We start from the raw sequence: 19104 nt of genomic DNA, 5'->3' as shown, positions 1-19104 counted from the left end.
CTTAAGCAGTCCCTGTTGACTTCCATGTTGCTAAATCTAGTAGATGCTTTTCATTTCTCATCTTTCTTGATGTTTTGACATGGATATTTGACTGAGTTGACCACTCTGTGCATTTGAAACTCCCTAGTTTTCCTTCTGACTTTGTGGTTCTCCCTTCTCAGGTTTTGGGTTTTTTGTTTGTTTGGTTGGTTGGTTGGTTTTTTTACCTGTTGTTACCACCTCTGCTTTGAGCTCCAAATGTGTACAGAATATTTATATGCTTACTTGGCATTTGATTTCTTACAGGTATATCAAACTCGACATGTCTAAAATGGGACTTAATCTTTTTATCCCACCAAAAGAGATCTGCCCCTTTTCCAATGCTCCTGGTCTCTGTAAATAATACCACCTGCCTCTCATTAACTTAAAAGAAAACAAGGCCCTGAATTACCAATCTCTGATAACCTCTCCAGTCACATCTCTGGTCAGCACTGTTTCCTACTCACTAAGATCTAGCCCTACTAGCTTCCTTTTTGTTCTTCAAACAATATATGTTAAGACTTTGGTGCATACTGTTCTTATGTTTGAAATCTTTTTTCCTAAATAACTCCTGCATATTAAGACTCAACTTAAATGTTTGTTATTCAGAGTAGATTTTCCTGATATCTAGTTTAAATTAGATCATCTCAGAATTTGTTACTATCAATTTATTTTCATAATTGTTTATTTAACATTCACGTAACCTTGAAATTGCTCATTCCATGAGGGCAAGGAATACTTTTTGTTCATCGCTGTATGTCTAACACCTAGTACAGTGCTATTACATGGTAGGTAATTAAAAATAGTTAATGAAGGAATGAATGACTAATAGGACTTTAATGGAATTCTCAATATTAAGAAAATGGTGTCCTGTATTACCACAAATTTTAATATACCTCTAAAATTTTTGGCCAACTCAAGAAGACACAATAAAAGAAACAAGGGCTTTAATGATAGCAAAAGAGCTGAAAAAATTTTTATTGACTCACTGCCTATTTAGAAAACCAGTGAGTTCCCACAGAAAAATTAATAGAACCCTTAAATGGCTTAATAAGGTAACTAGGTTCACACTAAATATATAAATCAAATATTTTTCCACCAGAAATAACCAGTTATAAAGTAGACTATAGAAAAGATTTATTTCAAATAGTAAGAAAAAATACTTAGCAATCAAGTATAAATAACTTCAGGTTGCAGATGTCAAAGCAAAGATAACTTGGTCAGATGCTCTTCTCTGACACCAGCTGAAACCAATGAGGAAAGTGAAAAATAGAGAAAAAATTAGATTCTCATTAAAAGTAAGATACACACAAACCTCAAATCACAATCTATGAATAAGGTTGTCCAATGCAGAGAAAATTTGAACTGGTTGAATGAGAAAACCGAGAATAGAACACAAGTCTCAGTGGATCTCTGGTAACATGGAAGGTTCTATAAAAAGGGATGCACCTCCTTACAGTCCAAACCAATAGTCTCTTAAAAATAGTCAATGTGTTCTGAGCTCTGTTAAACCTGTGGAATGGCAGAGGAATAACGGCTGAATGAGGGAATATACAGACACAGGTGAGATGGGGGAATAAAGGTCACTGGCAGTCAGCTCTGATATAATTACACAGAAAACCTGTAACACAGGCTTTATTGCCAACAAGTCAGTACTCTAGGGATTCTCAACTGAGTGTAGTACAACCTTCCACTCCCCAGGGCAAGGTGTCTTGATCTCGATGCTACTGATATCTTTGTACCACATAATTCCTTGTTGTGGGTGGTATCCTGTGCACTGTAGGATGTTTAGCATTATCCTTGACCTCCCCAGTTGGGACAATAAATAATATCTCTAGATACTGCCAAATGTCTCTTAGAGAACAAAACCAAAACCATCTGGGTTGAAAATACTGCCAGAGGACTTTTGTAAATGTGTGGGGGTGTTTCAGAGTGTCACGATGACTGAGGTGGGGGTGTTGCTGGCATTTAGTAAGTGTGAATATATATATATATATATATATATATATATATATTAACCTTTCAATCGTTCTCTCTGCCCCACCAGAAGCAGTAGAGTGACCCCTTTCCTAATGCAAATTTCCAAGCCTAGTCAGGGCCTGAGCTGAAGAAAAAAAGTTTAAAGTTGGATGTAAGAAATTTTATTTAGATTATATTGAGTCTTTGATATATAAAAATTAGATGTTTTTATTAATACCCTAGAGTGACCAAAAAGCTATTATAGCTACCCAATATGTCACCCAGGGGCAAGAAATAAATGTCCAATAAAGCATCCTTGAAGACAGTGGTGAAAGATAAATAAAATTGATTATTATATTCGTTAAGTCCAGCCCATTTGATAATTAAGTTATTAAAAGAAGACCTGAGTATACACATTGAAGGGGTCCATGGTGTTCCAAAGAAAGATTGATATAGAAATATTAACAGAACAAATCTTTGTAAAATTACCTAACTTCAAAATCAAACAAAGCATTCTATTGACATTCATGCAAAATGATCACTTATAATGGAAATAAGAACTTATAAATGGAAATAAGGTCTCAAGCTTCCTGCTAAAATTTTGTAGAATAATGTTAAGAAAATCTTCAGGGAAAGATAATGTGACTCAAGAATGGTATGCCCATGCAAACTTTCAAACATAAAGGTAATTGAGAACCATCTCTAATATGTAAAAACACAAGAAATAGAGTAGACATGAGCAATCCTGAAAAATACTTGAAGTCAAAATCAAGGCAAACTAGAGAAGGATGGAAAAAATGTAAAGGGATTGATAGTGAGCCTTAAATCTGTTAAATACAGAACTACTATTAAACAATGATTGGAATTATAGAACACACAAAAGTATATGCTTATATACATGTAGAAAAATTAGTATAAAAAGCAAAAGACAGAAACTGTTAACAGTGACAGATGATAGGAGGAAGCAAGCACTGCTAGTTGCCTATCAATATCTATTCTCCATTCCTTTCTTATTAGCAAAACTCCACTTTTATTTGGGAAAGCAGTGCATCCAGTTAAAAGTATTCACTTTCTCAGACTTTCCTTCCGTCTTGGCTGGACATATGATCAAATTCTGGCCAATTAGATATAAGTTTCTAGATGATGGTTCCAGGAAAGCTTAATGGGACAGACTCAGTTGGCTAACATGCCCTTTACTCCTTGGTCCTCCCTATAACATAAACTTGAGGCTGGTGGTTTAATACCATGAGCTGACAAGCATGAAGGTGAATGCTACATGCTACATGCTATAGGAAACAGGGTAAAAAGATATGAAAGACGGCTGGGTCCCTGATGGCTTCTGTGAGCCATACTAGCTCCAGATTGCCTACTACTGGAGTTCTTACTGTATAGAATGAACAAGCCACTGTCTATTTAATCCACTATTAGTAGGACATTCCATTATTCGTAGACAAATGCATTCTAAAATCATGCTGGGGGACTAGAGATATGATATTATGAGGAAGATATACTTCCATTGTACATTTTTCTGTACTGTTAATGTGCTATGCTATGTGAATATCTTACTTTGCTTAAGTTATTTTTAACCTAGGAAATAGTAATCAAAAATGGGTAGTAATAAACATGAATTCAGAATATATATAACAAATGTGTGACCTTACTGAAGTACATATGAGAATATATTCACACATGATAAGATGACTTAGAAAGAAATTAATTATCCCACAGCAAAATTTGAAATATATTTTTCTTTTAAATTTACAAAGAGTTTTCAAAATTCACCAGGAAAAATAAACATAAAAATAGTCAATAAAATTTTGCAAAGGATGAGTAATGAAGAGGCTGTTAAATCACCTGGCATTAATGTATATTCTAAAACTCTAATAATTAGGACAATAAGATATAAATACAAGAATAGACATACATATCTATACGACATTATAAATGTCTCAGAAATAGATCTTAATCTATAGAAAAATGGAGTATATGACAAAGCACCATGTCAAATCAATGAGGAAAAAGGAACTTTTCAATGCTGATGCTGGAACGGTCGGTTGGCAATTTGGAAAATTAAAAAAAAATAGGTTTCTTAGTTTGTACCATCCACCAAGAATAATTACAAGTGGATTCGAAATATTAATTACAGACTTCGACTTCTAGCAAAATGATGCACCAATTTCAGTGACAAAATAAAAACAAGAATTGTTTTTGAATTCATGCTTGTACTCTCAAAGAAAGCGGAAGTAGTAGGTGACAGAAGCAAGGAGAAGTAGGCAATAAGCTCACAAGCTGACTATCAAAAGTCTTTGAGAATGAAGAAAATTTAAGCAATCCAATAGAAGACATGAAATGGAAAAGACCAAATTAAAACATGGTAAATAGTGGGGCGCCTGGGTGGCGCAGTCGGTTAAGCGTCCGACTTCAGCCAGGTCACGATCTCGCGGTCCGTGAGTTCGAGCCCCGCGTCAGGCTCTGGGCTGATGGCTCGGAGCCTGGAGCCTGTTTCTGATTCTGTGTCTCCCTCTCTCTCTGACCCTCCCCCGTTCATGCTCTGTCTCTCTCTGTCCCAAAATAAATAAAAAAAAAAAAAAAAAAAAAAAAAAAAAAAAAAAAACATGGTAAATAGAAAAGGTAAAGTAAGATGGCAAACATAAATTCAAGTATATCAGTAATCACAATAAATATTAATTGACTAAACTATCAGGTTGAAAGACAGATACTCATAAAAAGGAATTTTTTTTTAAGTCAGCTATATGTTATTTACAAGAGGCCTGCCTAAAACTTTGGGCAATAAAATGACTGAACGTCAAGGATGGATAAAAATAGATGACTCACAAAATCAAACATGGGTCACCTCTGTGTATATCAGAAAAGTTAACTTGAAAGTAAACAGCATTGGAGGAGCTTGGGAAGATGATGGAGTAGGAGGATGCTGAGCTCACTCTGTCCATGTTTACAATAGATATCATCCCTATCCAGGTCGATAAACTTGAGAGAAATCTGAAGACCAGAACAAACTCCACAACTAAATATAAAGAAGAAGCTGCATCCAGAAGGTTGGGAAGGTCAGAAAGGTGAAGGGAGGTTGCCCCTAGGAGGGAGAGAGCTTCATGTGCAGAAGGCAGAGAAATGGGCCCTCATATCAGGGAGCTCACACAGGAAAGACTTATCCCCATAAAGTCTGGCTTTAAAAACCAGAGTGGCTGAATTCTGCAAGTTTGTAAAACCAGTGGTACTTGGGGCCTGCAGCTTTCAACATCAGCTGACTCGCCACTGGACAAGCCAGGAAGATGAGTGATAGCTGGGTTGCCACCCCGCATGGAGAGGCAACATAAAAAAGGCAGTTTACACAACACCAGGGGGCAAACAGGAAACAGATCTGTTCATACCGATTTCAGAACAAGTTGTGGGACTTCTCTGAAAATGGAGCCGACAGGTGCCATTTTCCTCCCCCACGCCGCAGCATAAACACAGAGCCACCTGGAGAAGGCAGCTCTACACAGACGCTCTCTAACCTGCTAGCAGTGCACTGTGTCCTCAAGTTTTTCTGAGAAGTCACCCCCTCCAAGCCTGCTAGCCTCGGTCCTGGACTCAGGACAAATTATTTTAAAGCCTTATGCACATCCCACCCAGTTGCTATCTTGCACTGGGCCCAGCCTCATGCCCCTGGCCACTCCTGTGTGCAGCCCCCAGCCACTGCAGTGCTTCAGTGGATCTGGTATAGGACTAGCCGCCCAGTGCAAATTGTGCTAACACTGCTGCCCCACTCCCAAGTTCCCTAGGGGCATGTCTACTCAGAGCTGGCCTGTCTGAGCCCCATTGACACCACACAGAGCAAGCACAGCCCATAGCTCGCAGAGAGTAAGTGCAGACAACTGCACTGAAAGGAAAAGTGACTCAGATACAATAGCAAGGCATAAGCAGCACACATAGGATACTCTTCTGAAGTGCCAGGTGCTGGTGAACAGGGGACACCGCCCTGCAGGGCAGTCCATGATCTCCTCTTGATAAAATCACTACTTTCAAGAGCAGAAGACATAGCTTGCTTTGTAAACACACAGAAACAGACACCCAGAGACAGACAAAATGAGGAGAAAATGAAGTTTATCCAAAATGAAAGAACAGGAGAAGGCCATCACCAGAGATCTGAGCAAAACAGATATAAATAACATGTCTGATGGAATATTTAAAGCAGTGATCATGAGGGTACTCCCTGGACTTGAAAAAAAGAGTGGAAGACATGAGTGAGACCCTTAACAGAGAGGTAAGGAATAACATAGCAGAGATAAAGGGCTCAATGAACCAGATGAGAAAAAAGCTAAATGAAATGAACAGCAGGCTGGAAAAAGCAGAGGAACAAATTAGTGACATAGAAAACAGAGTAATGGAGAGTAATCAAGCTGAACAAAAGAGAAAAAATAGTTACACAGAACAAGAATAGACTCAGGAAACTCAGTGACTCTATCAACCATAAAAACATTCATATTATAGGAGTCCCAAAAGAGGAAGAGAGAGAAAAGGGGGCAGGTTATTTACTTGAAGAAATAGTATCTGTAAACATGCCTTGTCTGGGGACGGACACAGATGTCCAAATCTAGAAGCCACAGAGAACTCCCATCAAAATCAACAAAAGCAGGCAAGCACCAAGATATATTGTCATTAAATTTGCAAAATACAGTGATAAAAAATCTTAAAAGCAGCAAGACAGAAGAAGACAGTAACTTACAATGGAAAACCCATAAGTCTAGCAGGAGACTTTTCAACAGAAACTTAGCAAGCCAGAGGCAGTGGCATGATATATTCAAAGTGCTGAATGGGAAGAATCTGCAGCCAAGAATACTCTATCCAGCAAGGCTGTCATTCAGAACAGAAGGGGAGATAAAGAGTACCAGACTCTTTATCCCAGCAATCAACAAAACTAATAAGCAACCTATGGAACTGGAGATGATATTTGCAAATGACATATCTGATAAAGAGCTAGTATCCAAAATATATAAAGAACTGATAAAACTCAATACCCAAAACCCAAATAATCCAATTAAAAATGGGCAGAAACATGAACAGACATTTCTCCAAAGAAGACATCCAGATGGCCAACAGACATGAAAAGATGTTCATCATCACTTAAGGGAAATGCAAATCAAAACTACAATGAGAAATCACCTCACACCTGTCAGAATGACTAAAATCAACAACACAAGACACAACAAGAGCTGGAAAATATGTGGAGAAAAGGGGACACTTGTGCACTGTCAGCAGGCATGCAAACTGGTGCCGCCTCTATGGAAAACAGTATGGAGGTTCCTCAAATAGAACCACCCTAGACCCACTAATCACACTATGGGGTATTTACCCAAGGAATACAAAAACACTAATTCAAAGGGATACATGCACCCCTATGTTCACAGCAGCATTTTTTACAATAGCCAAGATATGGAAGCAGCACATGTTTCTATTGATTGATGAATGGACAAAAAAGAAGTCATATTATATGCAATGGAATATTATTCAGCTATAAAAAAGAATGAAATCTTGCCATTTGCAACAACATGGAAGGAGCCAGGGAGTACAATGCTAAGTGAAATAAGTCAATCAGAAAAAGACAAATACAAAATGATTTCATTCATATGTGGAATTTAAGAAGCAAAACAAATGAATAAAGGGAAAAAGAGGTAGAGAGAGAGAGAAACCAAGAAACAGACTCTTAACTATAGAGAACAAACTGATGGTTTGTTTAAGGGAAATGCAAATTTCCCAGGGTGGAGGGGTAGGCAGGGATGGGTTAAATAGGTGATGGGGATTAAGGAATGAACTTGTTGTGATGAGTACTAGGTGGGGTATGGAATCATTGAATCACTATATTTATACTTGAAACTAATATAATACTGTCAACTAACTGGAATTAAAAGAAAAACTTACAAAAAAGTAAATAGCATTAAAAGGTATAAAAAGTATTAGTTACATAATAGCAAAATGATCAGTTGACTAGAATATAAAATAATCATTAAGTTTCATGAACCAAAAAACATAGTCTCAAATAAATAAGAAGAAAAAATTGATGGAAGTGGAAAGAAAAATGGACAAATCCACAATTATAATGGGAGATTTTAATATTGCGCTCTCAATAACTGATCAATCAAGGAGACAAAAATAGTAAGGCTACAAAAAAAATTGAACTACACAATTAACAAGAATTTGGTCCAACTGACATATATATTACCTCACACAAAGCCATCAGAAAATATAGTCTTCTCAAGTTTGTTGGGTAATATATAAACAGTGAACATGACTAGATTGAGCCTCAGCTCTATAAATACCAAAATACAAAACAAAAAAACCCAAACATACAAAAAAGCAGATATCACACAGAACAGTTTCTATGACCACAATGCAATACCCATAGAAAGCATTAAAAAAAGAGGGCATATATATATATATATATATATATATATAGGAGAGAGAAAGAGATGAGTTCATATGTGTATATATATATGAATAGTTCAAAGAAAACATTGTAATGGGAATTTGAAAAAATTTAAAATTTAAAACCAATGAAAACATGAATCGTTAACTCAAGAGATGCAGATACAGCAGTACATAACTAATACATTTATAGGCTGATAAGTAGGCCTTAGAAAATATTAAGCATTAAAAATTGGAAGAAGTTAGAAAATGAAGAGCAAACCTAAGAAAATTAGAAAAAATAAAATCATAATACAAAGGAAATTAATGAGATAGAAAATAATACAGAGCATCAACAAACCAAATCCTGGTCTTTTGAAAAGACTAGTAAAATATGGAAACCACATAGTGAATATATTTATAAAAAAAGAAAGAAAAAGCATGTTAAAAATATAAGGAATGAAAAGCAGGGATATAATTAGAGATACTGAGGAGACTAAAAATTCATATGGAAATATCATGACCAACTTCATGCCAATAAATCTGAAAACATAAGAAATGAATTTTCTAAGAAATAATTACTAAAACTGGCTTAAGAAATAACAGAAAAAAACCTTGAATATATCTATATAACCAATAAAGAAACTGAATAAACATTTTAGAATCTACATACAAAATCACCAGGCCAGACAATTTCACAGACAAATTCTACCCAAATTTCACAGAACAAATATTTTCTTTCTTATGCTCTTGAAGAACAGACAAACTCTATCCTACACAAACTGTTCTAGAGCAGTGGTTCTCTAACCTGGCTTTACATTATAGTCACCTGGGGAGCATTTTAAAATATTGATGCTTGGATCCACCTCGAGAGATTCTGATTTATTTGGTATGGGCCAAAAAACCCTGAGCATTATTTTATAAACAAACAAAAATCAAAAAACAAAAATTACCCCAAGTAATCCAAATGCTCATCTGGGAATCAGTGAACGAGTGAATAAAATAATAAATAGGTAAAGCTCACTTTCTGAGGCAAACACAAATACTTAATACAAAATCCCAACTCAAAAAATACAAGGAAAATATCATAGATTAATCTCATTTATATATAATTGCAAAATTCTGAATAAAATAGTAGAAAAATCAAACATGCATTAAAAAAACACATGATGACCATGCGTGGCTTAACCTAGGAATGCAAAGATCTTTTAAGCTGATAAGAACAGATACTACACTTGATTTTAGCCAAAAAGCTGAGACGTAATACAAAGGTCTTTTAATATTAACATATTTATTACTACAAATCATTGTTTTAACAGATTAAAGGGGGAAATCTTATCATATTGTGGCTACAAATTTTTTTGGATAAAATCCAAAGCCTACTCAAGAATGAAATAACTTTTAGCAAACTACAAAGATTTGGGATCTTCCTTAACCTGATAAAAGCTATCAATGCCTGGGGTGCCTGGGTGGCTCAGTTGGTTAACTGTCCACCTTGCACTCAGATCATGATCTCGCAGTTCATGAGTTTGAGCCCTGCATGGGCATTAGGCTGTCTGCTCTCAGAACAGAGCCCACTTCAGATCCTTTGTCCCACCCCCACCAACCCGTTGCACTTTCTCTCTCTCAAAAACAAATAAACATTAAAAAAAAAAAAAGCTATCAACCCCCAAACCAACAGCAGACACCTTACTTACTGGGAAAGTATTCAAAATACAGTATTTCTTTTAAAGTTGAGAAAGTGACAAGAATGACACTATTGTTACTTTTATTAAGCATATAGTAGAGCTCCTAGCTGGTGCAAAGAGACAAGGAAAATAAAGTGCACAATTGAATACAAAGAGCCACAGCTGTGATCACTCACAGATGACAGTGCTGTAAGAGATGACCAATATAGGGATTTGTATCATGCTTGTTGATCAGGAAAAAATATTTGAAAGGTCACAATTGTTTCCAAGTTAATCAATAAATTCGAGGGAATTCCAATTTAAGTTCTAAAAGGGCATTTCACAGAAAGGGACAAACTGACCCTGGAATTCACTAGGAGACATGAAAGATCAAAAAATAATCAAGAAAGTGTCAAAGAATGATTTTAAAAAAGGGAGAACTTTCCCTACCAGATATTGAGATTCATCATAAAGCTATAGTAATTAACAGTGGCTGTTGAATCAGGGCTCAACAAATATAACAATGGAACAGAATAGAAAGCCCAGAAAAAGACCGATATTTATATGGCAACATGATATATGATAGAGATAGTATGATTACTCCGTGTGGGCAAAATGTACTACTCAATAAATAGTGCCGTGGCAGTTTGCTATTTATTTGGAAAAAGAACATGAAAACCCTACCCCACATCACATAGAATAATAATTCCATGTGAATCAAATACCTAAATTTGACAATAGAAACTTAAAAATTTTTAGAGCATGGAATATTTTCACATCATTGAATTAGGATACAATTTTTTAATAAGACAAAATAATATAAGTCATAAAGGCAATAGTTGATAAATGTACGACATTAAAATTAAAAACTTGTGTACATCATAAAATGTCATAAACTAAAAAGACAAGTCATAGACTTGGAACAGGTATTTGCTTTTTTTTTTACTTGAGGATAGAATTTTATTTTATTTTATTTTGTTTTATTTTATTTATTTTATTTTATTTTATTTTATTTTATATTTTATATTTTATTTAAATTCAAGTTAGTTAACATAGAGTGTAGTCTTGTCTTCAGGAGAACCCAGTGATTCATGTCATACGTATAATACCCAGTGCTCATCCCCAAAACTGCCTTCCTTAATGCCCATCACCCCTTTAGCACATCTCCCAAACACCTACCCTCCATAAACCCTCTGTTTGTTCTCTGTATTTAAGAGTCTCTTCTGGTTTGTCTCCCTGTTTTTATCTTATTTTCCTTCCCTTCCCTGATGTTCATCTGTTGAGTTTCTCAAATTCCACAAATGAGTGCAATCATATGATATCTGTCTTTCTCTGACTTATTTCACTTAGCATAATACCCTCTAGTTTTATCCATGTTGTTGCAAATGGCAAGATTTCTTTCTTTTTCATCTTCAAGTAGTATTCCATTATATACATATACCATATCTTCTTTATCCGTTCATCAGTTAATGGGTATTTGGGCTCTTTTCATAATTTGGCTATTGCTGAGAGCACTGCTATAAACATTGGAGCATACGCTATGCCCCTTTGAATCAGCATTTTTGTATCCTTTGGATAAATTCCTAGTAGTGCAATTGCTGGATCGTAGGTAGTTCTATTTTGAATTTTTTGAGGAACCTCCACACTGTTTTGCAGAGTGGTTGTACCAGTTGGCATTCCCACCAGCAGGGTAAAAGGGTTCCCCTTTCTCCATATCCTCACCAACATCTGTTGTTTCCTGAGCTGTTAATTTTAGCCATTCTGACCCATGTGAGGTGGTATCTCATTGTGGTTTTGATTTGTATTTCCCTGATGATGTGATGTTGCTACATATATAGCACACAGGGATTTGAGTCAAGAATAAATAATTCCAACAATCCAGAATTCACAGAAAGCCAACAACGCAATAAAAAATGAACAAGTGATATGAACAGACAATTCACAAAGAGCATTCCAATTCATGTGATAAAGTAGTAAAAATATATAAACTCGAAATTATGGACATCTAACAGGATAAATCCTGAAAGTATAATATTGAATGACAAAAGTCAGTTGGAAAGGATTCTACTTAGGTAAAAATTTTAAAGCTTGCAAAACAATACTTCATAATGCATATGGTTGTAAACATATAAATAATATAGAAACATGCAGGTAAATTACATACACAAATTTTAGCATAGGTAGGGAAAGGGATGGAGATAGGTCTTTAGCTACAGCTGTAGCTGTATTTTTATGAAAAAAAACTTAAGTAAATATGGCAAACTGTTAGCATCTGTTAAATCGGAATGTTTGATTAATGGGTGCTTGTTATGTTAAATTTATATACTTCTCTTATGCTTGAAATATATCATGATTTAAATTACATTAAAAAAACTTTTAAACCTTAAATGACTGTGAGAAAATATGGGTGAATATTTACCTGCTCACGGGAAAAGGGAAGGCCTTTTAAATATAAAAAAAAATAAAGCAGAAAGGAAAAGGTTGGTAAATGTGACTACATAAAAATGTAAAAACCCTAAGTAAAAACACTTCGAAAGTTTTTTTTATTTCTTTATTTTGAGACAGACAGAGACAGCATGAGCGTCAGGAGGGGCAGAGAGAGAGGGAGAGAAAGAGAGAATCCCAGGCAGGCTCCTCACTGTCCACGCAGAGCCCAACATGGGGCTCCAACCCACAAACCTGTGAGGTCATGACCTGAGCTGAAACCCAGAATCTGATGCTTAACTGACTGAGCCACCCAGGCACCCCAGCACTTGAAAAGTTTTAATTACAAGAGTGAATAAAATGTTTATAATATGTATAAATTATACATACATATATACAAAATCAGCATTAATGTAAAAAAGCACTCAATATCAATTTGTTCATCAAATGTGAATATTAATAAACAAGAATACTTAAGGTTGATGAGTATGCAGTGAGATCGGCACTTTTATCAACTGCTAGTGGGAATTAAAAGGACCGATCTTTGGGGACAGCAATGGACAACGCTAAAAGGACCATTATAATTGTTCTTATTAAAAATAGACATTAACCTAATAAAAATTATGATCTCTGAGGGGTGAGAAAGCAGAAACGACTTACATTTCCTATGTTGTATACTTCTTTGTTTTTTTAGCACCTGGTATATTTTGCTTTTATAATTTAAACTCATAATTACTTTTTACTTTAAAACATTTCAGTAAGAAAACAAGTTGTATCTTTTAGCCTCTAATTCCACTTCTAAAGACACCATCCTAGGGAAATAATTAGACGTGTGCACAAAACTTAATATGCCAGATGACCCTTGTCAGTTTTACAATGCTGAAACAGAGACACAGTCTAAATATTAAGCATTAGAGGAATAATTAAATGCACTATTGTGCAAAAACATAAAGAGGTGATATGCTGATGTTTAAAAATATGTTTTTAAAAATTATCACGCAAGAAAATGCTTACTCTATGACTGTATGAAAAAAGAAAGGATAGCTCAGGGATGCCATTCGGTGTCAAGCTAATGAAAAAGCTTTGAAATGTAATCCAAGTTGAGAAGGGGACAAATGAATGGTCTTTGTTATAATAAGACCATAGTTATGCTGACGAGGGAGCCATCCATCTCCTTTGTAGACCCAGGGAAGGATTCGGGCAGGAAAGAAATTCTCCCTGTGAGATGTGCCTTTAAATTTTTTTTTATTTTGTTCTTCCCAAGAACATAAAAATATCAAAAAGCAGACTGCAAGCTGGAACACAGGATCACCCTGACATTCTTCCTCCCTCTGCCGTTCCCTCCTCCATTTATGGGATTCACACCTCACCGCTGTCCCTCTATCTGGCAGAACAGCTGCAACAGACAACCCATGTTGGAGACCAACATTTTCCCAGGAGAGAGCAAGAGAGAGAGAGATTGGCATTAGCCTAGAACTTGCAAATAACAGACCCAGAAGAAAGAGGTCACCAGAGGCCCTGAGGAAAGAGTAGTTTGAGCTCTTTTCTTGCAAATTTCTGTGACGTTCATTTGTGAGGGTCATAAGATAGTAACTGCTATGAGGAGGAAAATATCCATTCCCACTCCCACAGGAGGGCAAAGAATGGTCTACAGGGCTTTAGGAAGATATGCCCAGAAGTTGATCACTGAGCCAAAACATTTGCCCTTGATCGCCAGCTTCACCAAGAATATCTAAAGATAAATCATATAGGTCAAAAAATAAGAAGCCTACCTTGCATCCTGTATACACATAAAATATATCATATTTGTAGGCATAGAAAAAGAGCAAAGGGAGAGACAACTAAAACATTAGTGTTTTTCCCAGGGTTTGAAATTACAAGTGATTTTTCTTTTCTTCTATAGCACAGCATTTTAAAATATTAATTGATGCTTGTTTTCTTTCTTGATAATCCTTGCTGCCCTGCAGTACAGCCCACAATTAAAATTAGACACTAGCACTGAAGTTTATTGCCCCAGGGAAGGGAGAACAAGAAATAACCCAGCAAAACAATGAGTCAAAATTTTTACAGTTGAGTTTCAAACTAAAACTGTAAAGTCCTTAGCTAGGATGAGAGTCTGAAAGCCAAAGAAACTTTGATTTGCTAGAGTGAGGCACCCAAGAGAGAAAAATAACATTATGCAATTCTAAAAACTTGCTGTTCACGAAGACTGGTGGACCCAGGATTTATATCATAACTCATTTAGTAGAGAAGAATTTGTAATGCTATAGGAGTGGTTTTCCAGCCATAAAAAGAGAGAAGAATCCCTTCTGTACTCTTAGATGTTTGGAGAGGTTTGAGAGACTACAGATGCCCTCTACCCAGGTCAAAAGCCACTGACACGGGGATGAAAAGTTAAAAACAAATATCAGATCGATTTGAGAATTCTCAATGTGCCGCATTTCTCAACTGCATCTTTTGGAGGAGGCGGCCTCTAAGATTGTGCCCCGTGACAGTGGAGTAGCTGTGTTGGAGTCAAAATGGCAGCGTAGCATGTCTGGAATATGATATATTGCCATCTTTTCCTGAATCTCCCCCGGTTTTCAAGGACTCTGTAGACCATCTGAAAAATCCCCATGTGTCTGAAGGGAGCAAGGAAAATTACCAAGAACTGAGAAATAGTGTGACTGCCAGGGGGTTATCATAGCCCAGTGACAAAGAACAGAGTAGCAGAAGACGCAGACTGGACAGCCACAGTGAACTTGACTGAGTCTCATCAACACAGTTTATCTGTATGAGCTGAAAAGGGGGTTCAATTAGCCTGAGATTGCTGCCAGGCTTCCCATTCCTCCACTCACCCTACCCTCAAATCATTACTGTGCGTTACCCACACCAAGAGAAGTACACAAGTAAGCACATCAGCATTGAATACTGAGGAGCTGATACACAAGCCTGGGCTCAACAAGTTACGCACACCTCAGTGGAGGTCAGTCAGCATAGAGGGTTGATGTTCTCACACCCAAAAGAGATTAGAACACCCAGAAAGAAGGAAGAAGCAGTTGAATTCTTCATAAAGGACTGAGCTTAATATCAGAAGTACTTAGGGCTCCTGGGTGGCTCAGTTGGTTAAGCGTCCGACTCTTGGTTTTGGCTCAGGTCATGATCTCGCGGTATCCTGGGTTCAAGCCCCGTGTCGGGCTCTGTGCTGACAGCATGGAACCTGCTTGGAATTCTCTGTCTCCCTGTCTCTCTCTGCCCCTCTCCTACTTGTGCTGTCTCGGTCTGTCCCAAAATAAAGAAATGAACTTCAAAAAACAACCTCAGAAATCCCTAAGATATATTGTAGAACTAAGTTTACTGCAGAAAATTGAAATGCAAGTTAAAAAGCTAGGTGAATTTCAGTTGTCTGGAAATAAAGAACGTTGCTGTCTTGTACATTTGAGTTGTGATTTTGAAGTTTTCTGCTTCTATATTTCTTTAAACTTTCTGGAGTTTTCCAAATGTACTGCATATTTGCACTTCTCCTTTCAAACCTAAACAAAACAAACATTAACATAAAGCTATCAACGTTTTCAAAGACGCAGATTACTTTATGTCAGTTTTTAAAGTTCTGGGCTGGTAGAAGTCTGAATTTACATCTAGAGGGTGTCCTGCTGTCAGCATGCAGAGTGCAAAAGTTAGAAGCTGATAGGGACTTGCTGAACATGTTTTATTTTTTTTCTTCAAATTTTTATTTAAATTCTAGTTAACATATAGAGTAATACTGGTTTCAGGAGTAGAATTTAGTGATTCAACACTTACATATAACCCCCAGTGCTCATCCCAACAAGTGCCCTCCTTAATGCCCATCACCCATCTAGCCCACCCCCCACCTACTTCCCCTCCAGCAACCCTCAGTTTGTTCTCTACAGTTAAGAGTCTCTTATGGTTTGCCTCCCTCTCTTTTTCCCCCCCCTTCCCCTATGTTCATCTGTTTTGTTTCTTAAGTCAGCACACATTAAAACCATTAGAAGTTGTTGAAATCCGTAAGTAAGTGTCTGGAGTCTTCTGTTCTAAGAGAAAGTGAAAAATTCTTCATTTCAAATAGGAAAAAGAGTGACATTTGATAAACAACTTGGTAAAGGTATAAACAAAGTGCTATGGGAGCAAATGCAGGGGAGTCATTAGTTCGTTTGAGAGGTTCATAAATCTCTTGCAAGTTGAATCTGCAAACCTAAACATATAAAGTGATGACAGTGAACACGGATAGTTCCTTTTCTTTGACAAATCCCCATAATAGGCATGTGAGCTAATGTTAAGGTAGAGAGGACATAATCGAGGATGCTTCTTGCTGTCTTGGAATATATGTGGTCTTACAAAGGATAAATTTTCCCTGTTGTTAGAATCAGTTCAGGGGTTGCAAATGCTTAGCACCCTGGCTGACCCGGCCCACAGACATGTTTACTCTAGCACACAATTTTCTTTAAAATAGATTTAAGGGGCGCCTGGGTGGCTCAGTCAGTTAAGGGTCTGACTCTTTTTTTTTTTTTGAGTAAACATTTTTATTTTTTTATTTTATTTTTGAGAGAGAGAAACAGACAGAGTGTGAGCGGGGAAGGGGCAGGGAGAGGGGGAGACACAGAATACGAAGCAGGCTCTAGACTCTGAACTGTTGGCACTGAGCCTGATGGGGGCTCAAACTCAGGGATGATGAGATCATGACCTGAGCCAAAGTAGGATGCTTAACTGACTGACCCACCCAGGCACCCCACTGTCTGACTCTTGATTTTGGCTCAGGTCATGATCTCATGCTTTGCGAGATCAAGCCCCGTGTCAGACTCCGCACTGACAGCTCAGAGCCTTCTTGGGATTCTCTCCCTCCCTCTGTCCCTGCCCCCCTCTCTCTCTTAAAATAAATAAATTAAAAAATAACAATAAATTTAAGAGTCCTTAGGTTTATCATACTCGTTCCAGATCACCACTGGACTCATCAGTCCCTTTTGGAAAATCAACACCTCTCAATGATTAAGAATAGAGACACAAGTAGAGTACTTGAGTTGAAACTCAAGATCTGTCACTTACTAATCATGTGATCTTTGGAAAATGATTTAACCTCTTTGTGCCTTGATTGTCTCATCTATAGAATGGGAGTAGTAATAGTAGGGTTGTAGTGAGAATTAGGTGAATTAATATTTATAAAGCATTTAGAACAATGCCCAACACACAGTAAGCACTGTGTAAAGATTTGTTAAATAAAATATTAGCTATTAGCTTACCTCTAGCCGAATTATGTTCCCTCCTTGGTCCCTGTAAGCATTTAAGCTTATGCCTCTGGCTTAATTTTATCCTCAAGAAAGCTCTCACCCTGGCCCTTCATGTAAGCAATTTGGGTGTCCCTCCCTACAGGGTGTGAAACGAGGGATCCCAAGAGTTCTTTTCCACATGTCTCCTATATATGTACTACATGACTGATTCATTACCATCATCATAAAAATCTTTTGAGCTCCTTAAACAGTAGAGACACTAAGGGACACAAGATACAGTCTCTGTCTTCAGGAAATTACTGCCCAGTGAGAGGGACTGGGATTTTGTGTGAAAAATAAGGCAGTAGGAGATTGCATATGACAAATGCTAGATGACTAGAGAAAGCAGTGACCATAGAGGGATGGGTAGACCAGGTAGGTTCTATAGAGGGTATGGGGCTTGAGGTACTTCTTGAAGGAAGAGTAGAACTTACATCTGGCTGGGGATTAGATAGAGGAAGTCATTCTGAACAAGATCTATGGAGGCAAGAACATATCTGGAAGCTTGAGAAATTACACACACATCTAGTATGAGTAAGGAGTAGGTTACGTGTTGGAAATTATAGGAGATGAAGCTAGGCCCATAGGTGAGGACTGGATTGTGAAGAGCACTGAATGCCAGATGAAGGACTCAAGGTTTTATCTTGAAAACAATAGGAAGTCAATGAAGATTCCAGAGCTGGGGAGGTGGTAGGGAAAGAATAATGATTTATACAAAGAAATATTTTATGAAGATTAATCTATTAAGGTGGAATATGGAAGGGGGCCAATGGATAGCAGGGAAGCTAAGACACCGGAAAGGTAGTTTGAAGACTGGCTGAGAGACTATTTTGATAAACAGCCTGAGATTAAGTTGACCTAGGTCTGGATCAAGGTGGGGCCATGAACCTAGAGAGAAAAGGCTGTAAATGAAAGACATTATTAAAGAAATGAAACCTCTCAATTATTTTGCCCAAATAACTTCTATTCATCCATCAAAAGGAAGAGTTAGTGGGGCTCCTAGATGGCTCAGTCGGTTAAGAGTCTGACTTCGGCTCAGGTCATGATCTCACAGCTCGTGAGTTTGAGCCCCACATTGGGCTCTGTGTTGACAGCTCAGAGCCTGGAACCCGCTTCAGATTCTGTGTGTATGTGTCTCTCTCTCTACCCCTTCCCTGCTCATACTCTTTCTCTCAAAAATAAAATAAAAACATTAAAAAGATTTTAATGAAGAGTTAGCTCTTCAAGAACTGTGTTTTCCCACAGCTTTGTGTGCATTTGTCCACATTATAGTACGCTAAAATGTTCTGTTAACACATGTATTTCTTCTTAACTTAAAACCTCCTCCAGGTTATGAGGTTTGTGTGATGTTGTTTGTTTCTCTAGAACCTAGC

The 19104-nt window shown here is 37.1% G+C and overlaps 1 pseudogene; it reads right to left on the bottom strand.

Moving 5' to 3' along the window:
• Positions 1-9516: 9516 nt before the first annotated feature.
• LOC128774034 (U2 spliceosomal RNA) lies at positions 9517-9644 on the bottom strand (annotated as a pseudogene).
• Between the last annotated feature and the right edge of the window lie 9460 nt (positions 9645-19104).

The sequence above is a fragment of the Panthera pardus genome, unplaced genomic scaffold (assembly GCF_024362965.1).
Source record: "Panthera pardus isolate Hobbes unplaced genomic scaffold, ASM2436296v1 HiC_scaffold_27, whole genome shotgun sequence".
NCBI classification, from domain to species: Eukaryota; Metazoa; Chordata; class Mammalia; order Carnivora; family Felidae; genus Panthera; species Panthera pardus.
The sequence above is the reverse complement of the archived record's forward strand: the minus strand, read 5'-3'. Positions and strand labels throughout refer to the sequence as shown.